This window comes from Limulus polyphemus, unplaced genomic scaffold (assembly GCF_000517525.1).
Source record: "Limulus polyphemus unplaced genomic scaffold, Limulus_polyphemus-2.1.2 Scaffold483, whole genome shotgun sequence".
NCBI classification, from domain to species: Eukaryota; Metazoa; Arthropoda; class Merostomata; order Xiphosura; family Limulidae; genus Limulus; species Limulus polyphemus.
Genome location: NW_013666093.1, coordinates 290,225 through 295,953, shown reverse-complemented (window position 1 = coordinate 295,953; position 5,729 = coordinate 290,225). Strand labels below are relative to the sequence as shown.

At 34.8% G+C, this 5,729-nt stretch overlaps 1 protein-coding gene across 3 annotated transcripts in view; it reads left to right on the top strand.

Moving 5' to 3' along the window:
* Positions 1-5,729, top strand: part of LOC106458543 (PHD finger protein rhinoceros-like) — an 87,582-nt gene that overhangs the window by 40,801 nt on the left and 41,052 nt on the right. Inside the window, exon 1 of one of the 3 annotated variants that reach the window (XM_022384795.1) lies at positions 3,910-4,062. The exons of the other annotated variants lie outside the window; for them this stretch is intronic. The gene's annotated coding sequence lies outside the window, so the exon portion shown is untranslated. Of the gene's footprint in view, positions 1-3,909; positions 4,063-5,729 lie in introns of those variants that run through there. 3 annotated transcript variants of the gene reach the window in all.

Below are 5,729 nucleotides of genomic sequence, written 5' to 3'. Positions count from 1 at the left end.
TAAGTTTAACATAACAGCAAATGTACAACGTGTCGACAAGGTACCTGATGAGGACAAAACCTTGTCGAAACGTTGTATACATTTGCTGTTATGTTAAACTTATATTAAAGTTTTTCTTCATTACTGATTCAAGCCGTCTCCAAGCATTATTAGTATCAAAGTGGGTTCCTCGTCATAGAATTTGTAGTTCTGATACGTTCCTCCCGCCGTGGCTGTAACGTGACTAGCTGATTTACATATTCAAAATTATTTTAAATAACATACTCAACCTTCTGTATTCTGAGCGATATATTCACTTGAGTGCAAGTTACATTATTAAAATGTTAATATTAATGCAAGATTAGTATGGTTAATTTTTGATGACATGTAAGTAACACGTTAATATTATTTCCACAAAATAAGCCGAGTAATATTGTTAATAAGGGTCCATTTGTGTTAGCTATTTTTGGAGATTTTCTGTTAGGTTTCGTATTTACTAAAAACAAAAATTGTTATATTTTAATTAAAATGAAAGTTTGATATGTAATATATATTTAAATATAATATTTTCTTTGTTTTTAATGTACATATAATTTAAGTACAACCACAAGTTAGCGAAAAACATGTTCTCTGGGGATCGGGATGTCTAGAAACGCAAAACCCAGACGGTTAAACCAAAACCTGGAATTACTAGCGAATTTGGATATTCAGCTGAAAACCATTCAAACCCAAATCACTTTGCACAGTCTACAGAGAGACGTCGGAGGGTAGTTGCTCCTAATGAGACAGTAAAACACGATAAATAAGTTAAATAAAATATATATATCAGTATGTCAGTCATAAAGAAATTATCATTTGGAAAGATGCTTTTTTTCATAGCTTCATTTTGGAGTACTTAGTTTTCTACTTTCCACATATTTGTAAAGCATGCTTAACTTTTTTTCGAGGAGATGAGGTTTGTTTGTTACGTGAATGAATTGTAATTTATTTTACGATGTTAAAATATTTTAGTGAACTTTCAAAGTGAAAACTTAAAAAATAGTTGCACATAGAAATTTTCTTTTTTCTTTGTTTCTTTGTTATGGATTTCGTGCAAAGCTACACGAGGGCTATCTGCGCTAGCCGTCCCTAATTTAGCAGTGTAGGACTAGAAGGAAGGCAGCTAGTCATCACCACCCACCGCCAACTCTTGGGCTACTCTTTTACCAACACATATAGGAATGACGCAACGTTCAGTATATATGCATGTTACAGCGGTTAAAACACTTTTAATGTGCATTTTTTGTACTATCTTTTTAAAGCGTGTTCATGATAGTGATTTTGTAAGGCCTGTATCATTGATTTCATGAAAGGTTCAAGCTTATTTCCGATTTGTACTCAAAATATAGGGCTATACTGTATACTTTGTCCTAGAACTCTAGTGACTACGATGGGAGTATGAAGTTCGAAAACAGGTAAGGTTCAATAATAAGTAAAACTTATGTTATTTTGAGAGGTTTCGGGAAATATGCTTTCCTTTACCGGTGGTAAAGGAAATATTTTGTTTTCATTGTAATTTATCTAATCTTAATTATGATCACATATATTCTAATTACGAATGTAAGAAATACAAATAAAAACAAAATAAATGTTCACTGGCTCAACGAAACACACTTAGTGATTTTGACAATTCAATGTAACATTCTTTGACGACCCCAGTAGCAGCTAGTGGGATTACTTAAAAATATATGCTATTTTTGTTTAATATTTTGTGTTAATGTATATAGCACATATGTTAATAGGGGCCCTATAACCAACAAGGTCATGAACTCACAAACAGTTTGAAGCACAAATAGTTTAGAAAAGGGTGTTTAAAAAGCCGGTGGATGAGGACCCCATTAACAATTGCACTATTGTGTTTGTCGTATCCCAGCTAGCCTGATGAGCTCTGGATTGAGCGAAACTCGTCGTCAGCAATGGCTATGGCGGACATAGTGTGGTTGAATACTATTATATACTCATCTTCTTCTCTTGATGAAAACCCTATGGGGCTGGATAAAAAAACGTAGTGTTAAAAATATAATGATCTAATACTCATGTCTAATGACAAATTATCAGAAAATACATTGTTCAAGTCTTTTGTGTATGTTTATTTAGATATGTCAACATGTTATTTTTCTAACTCACCCATGGCTCTGGTGTACAGTTAACTTTCCAGGACCAATAATCCAGTTTATATATATATATATATTCATTATTGGAAGGATTATTCAGGTATTTTCGTGTACAGGGCGACATTGTGGAACATAAGAAATCAAAAGATTCGTGAAGACATGACGTTCCTGTCCTTTCACTGCACGATGTTCGTATTTCCAGTTTTGTACTGTGTTCATGCAATAGTAGCATATAGTCCATAGTTACTGAGTAAGCACGACAAGCAAAATAAAACAACTGTTTTATTTTTCAACGTCTCATTATTTAAACGTTTGACAAACTCCACGAAACCTACAGACAATAAAACGTTTAATTTAAAACCGCTTCGTCTCCAGGATAGTTCTCTGTTTTCTATAAGTTTTTTTACATAACAACAATAAATTTGGTTTCGAAATACTCTGTTAAATACAAGCACATTGGAGATTTAAAAGATAGACTTTTTATTTTATCTAAAGAATGTTCAAAAAAGATAGAATATAATGAAGTCTTCCTTTCTTTGCTTGGTATATAATTAAAGAACAAAGATTAAACATAGCAGATCAAAGCTCCTTGCTACATGTCATTCAGTTGTTTTGAAGCTCTTTAGATTATACAGTTTTCTATTAATACCGCTTTTTTTGGTATAAAAACGATAAAGTTAAATAACTTTAGTTTCGAACTATTCTGGACCTGACATGGCCTAGTGGTTAGTGTGTCTGGACTGTAAATCTCAATATTCAGTTTTCGTGACTTGTTGCCATAAATATGCGCTCCGCACTTTAGAACCTTGGGTGCGATATAAGGATCGCATGACAGTCAAATCCCACTATTTGATCAGAACACAGTAGCTGAAGAATTAGCAGTGGATGCTGTCGACTAGCAGCCTTTCTTCTAGTTCACAATTACTTACTGGGATTTCTTGCGTAGCTTTATTCTGAAATAAATCAAAATGTTCTACTGAGTACAAAACGCATAGGATGTTAACAACTTTGGGTAAATTTATTAATGGTGACAAAGATTATCTGTTAGTCAAAGAAGGATCGACAAAAATAGAATGTTATGTTTTTTTACGTGACAAAAAAAATCAAGTGAACATGTTAGAACCAAACTACCAAACTGCTTATGAGTACAAATGTTTTGAGGCTAATTGAGACATACTAATTCAGCCGTGGCAAAGGCCAAGTCAACTAGATGGAACCATTGTTTAGAGAGACGTCTTGTGCTTAGCGGATGACTTCATGAGCATTACTAATATGTGATAGAGCCGTGCGTACATACAAGCACGTGGTTTACACACGCTTGACTGCCTCTCTGATTGACCCTCCTCCGTGTAGAACAGGCTTCTTCCTCTAAAGGGTGCACCGTGCTTTGATAATGGACGACCTTTACGTCACACACAATACAGGCCGGATCGGGCCGCGTGCATGCACGTTTGTCAGCAAGGTACAACGCGTTCACGTAGCATAACTTGCGGTTTGGTGCATCGGCAGTTTTGGGTTCAGTGTTCTTGTAGTGGTCAGTGAAGGCAGAGTGCTCGCGAAAGCGTTAGTCGTGTCAAGTAAACATCTCTGAAACTTTGAAAACGAGACTGATACGCGTTAAACTTATACGAATATCTGCGAGATATATTTTGTAATTGAAATTAGATTATTTTTGTAGTAACAATATCATAATAGTTATAAATTTTTGAACTGTTCGAGAACCCACGTCACACATCACCAGTGACAGTTTGCATGTAGAGTGCGCAGGAAGAGCAATACAAATGTATTAAACATTTCACGACTGACCCATCGCTATGGAATTCTGTAATAACTCTCTGTACCTTTGAATCTAAGCAGTCAGCGAATTCGTAGAAATTATATGCATTGGATAAACAAGGAAGAAGGACAAAAAACATAGTGTTAACTGAAGGTAAGCTTCTAATCACATAATGTTAACGGAATGGTAAGCTGTTTAATTACGTAGTGTTAATTCAAAGGTAAACTATTTAAACACATACTTAACTGAAAGGTAAGCTGTTTAATCACACAGTGTTAACTGAAAGGTAAGCTGTTTAATTACATAGTGTTAATTGAAAGGTAAACTATTTAAACACATACTTAACTGAAAGGTAAGCTGTTTAATCACACAGTGTTAACTGAAAGGTAAGCTGTTTAATTCTCTTGAATGTGTTACCAGATGTGTATCAGTATAAAAATTTAAACCATTTCTTACACATCTGGGCGAAATGAAGTTTCGTTTAGACTGGATATTGCAATTCGATTTATCATGTAAAAACTCTATCAAATCATATTTGTAATACTTATTATCCATTCTATTTTCACCTCTAACGACTAGTCCTTCAAACTACACTGTAATAACTGATTTATGTGAAACGGTAAATTGGATATGTTTGATCGACAAGAAGCAACCAAGTGTGTCTATTTAAATATATGAAGTAAAGAGCACCAGCAGTAGAACCAAATACTATATGGGTTTATTAGAAACTTGGGAGGGTTTTTCCAAATAGTGCTTTATCTTTGGTCGAAAATCCTATAACAATACGGCATAACATCCTAGATGGATGAAACTAGCCATCAACCTTGTTTATCAGATAGAGCGAGTGCTTGTAAGTTTCAAGTTTAATTATTCACCACCTAAAGTAAGTTTGGATACTGTTTATACAGGGCTTGGTATGGCCTGGTGGTTAAGGCCCTTTACTCGCAATCTGAAGGTCACGGGTTCGAACCTCTGCCACCGAACATGCTCGCTCTTTCAGCTGCGACAGTTTTCGTTAGTGAAAAAGTAGCCAAAGAGTTGGCAATGGGTGATATTAACTAGCTGCCTTCCCTCGAATCTATCACTGCTAAATTAGGGACAGCTAGCGCAGATAACCCTCGTGTAGCTTTGCGAAATTTTGTTTATACAGAATACTTAAGTGCTTATTAATTAGCTCTTCAATATTCAAGATAGTGTTATGATAAAAACATGTGCATTAAACCACATCAAGAGTTAATACACGTACTTCTGACAATACTTCTGACAATAACATTTCTAGGTTCTTATAATCTCTACGAAACACTCTATTATTCTGTAAGAACACTCGGACTGTAATTAACTTTTTCAGGAAGAAATAATACTTCTTTCAATTGTTTTCATACACTATTAAAATCGCTTTTATCATTTTAATGAATGTACACATTACATTTCTGCCACATATATAACAATAAAACATTTTGATATGAAACATTTACAATTAGAGATAGGGCAAGTAGTCATTTTGGTTGGAAACTATACATTTTCAGATCGGATAGTACATGTGACCATATATAATGCAAATACGCTAATTAATTCTTCATTCTTTTTTGAAAAGATAATAAGGATGTACAGTTCCACATGAGTGAGCGCCCATTTGGCGGCGTGAAACAGCACTTTACACCTCGATCCCCTAATGAAATTGTTGTTTGGTTTCTGGGTGCCGTTGTTGTCGCTGCCGCAACCGTGACCACCTGTGGCATTCAGTAGCAACACAAAGGATGACAGTGGTGTTTATTTAAGCTGCATAATAACGATATGTAGTATGAATACCAAGACTCCCA